Genomic DNA, 1,528 nt, shown 5'->3' with positions numbered 1-1,528 from the left:
CCAGTTAACTGTCCTATTGGTTCAGTGCTGTAGTACTTTTAGGATCGGTTCTCCACAGAGCCATCCCCTCCACTCTAAAGGTCTATGTGGCGGCCATAGCTGCTTACCATGCACCTTTTGGTGATGAGTCAATGGGGAGAAACACATTGGTGTTGCGTTTCCTACATAATGCTTGAAGGCTGAGGCGTGTAAGCCACACTAAGGCTCCAATTTGGGATCAGGGCTGCATCTCTCAAAAGCATTGTGAGCTAAAAAGGGCATTTTTTTTTGCTGGCTATTACATTTGTTCAGAGAGTAGGAGACCTTCATGCCCTTCTTTTGTTTAGAGTTTGCATCTGGCATGGTGGCATACCTAAGGTCTCCAATAATGTGGCACGATCTATAGTGCTTTAGGCCTTTTGCCTTCCTCCCTTTCAGATGTTAGACCAGGATAAGCTAACTTGCTATGCCCAGTCAGGGCATTGGATGCATATGTGGACAGAGCTGCCCTGTGTTATAAATCTGATCAGTTCTTTGTGTACTTGTGGTTCTGGTTCCTGTCTGCCGTGCTGCTGAGTGGTTTGTGCACCTGGCATGGTGGCATACCTAAGGTCTCCAATAATGTGGCATGATCTATAGTGCTTTAGGCCTTTTGCCTTCCTCCCTTTCAGATGTTAGACCGGGATAAGCTAACTTGCTATGCCCAGTCAGGGCATTGGATGCATACAGTATGTGCACAGAGCTGCCCTGTGTTATAAATCTGATCAGTTCTTTGTGTACTTGCGGTTCCGGTTCCTGTCTGCTGTGCTGCTGAGTGGTTTGTGATTGTAGCTCCATGTAGCTTCGCTTTCTGTTGAATCTCTATCTTACTATCACTCTCTTTTGTTTAAAGTGATAAAATATAAACTTAATTCCCACATATATCTGATATTATCTATCAAACTAATCTGACTAATTTGATCATTCACTTTAAATTTTAAATCACAAGTGCATCACACGTACAGTGCATTAGCATTCATTAGCCGGTTAGCTTGTCATTCACGTTTCTATTTGCGTCTATAACCGTTTTCATTTTTCTCTTGCCCCGTTTCTTTTCTCTCTCAGACCGTTTTTCACGAGTTCATCAAACAAGTGGTAAGAATCATTCATCAATCACGGTGAGTTAATGGCTTCTTCTCCTGCTATTGTTGTTTGTATCGCTTGCCACATGTATAGTTTATCTTTCTCTGTCGGCGACGAGGGATTCACATGTGATAAATGCAGGGAAATAGTTAGGCTGAGAGAGAAGATTTCAGAACTAGAGACACACATCCAAACGTTAATTGAGGACAGTAAGAATGTGAGGGCTGTAGATACAGATTTCCAGAAGTCATAGATCCTCTTCTGACTATTATTAATTCGTCATTGTCATTAGGATATGTCCCCAAAACCTTCAAACTGGCTGTTATTAAGCCTCTGATTAAAAAACCACAACTTGACCCCAAAGAACTAGTTATTTACAGACCGATCTCGAATCTCCATTTTCTGTCTAAGATACTAGAAAAGGTAG

Source organism: Sinocyclocheilus anshuiensis, unplaced genomic scaffold (genome assembly GCF_001515605.1).
Source record: "Sinocyclocheilus anshuiensis isolate Anshui unplaced genomic scaffold, SAMN03320099.WGS_v1.1 scaffold3790, whole genome shotgun sequence".
Lineage (NCBI taxonomy): Eukaryota > Metazoa > Chordata > Actinopteri > Cypriniformes > Cyprinidae > Sinocyclocheilus > Sinocyclocheilus anshuiensis.
This window is presented reverse-complemented; position numbering follows the sequence as displayed.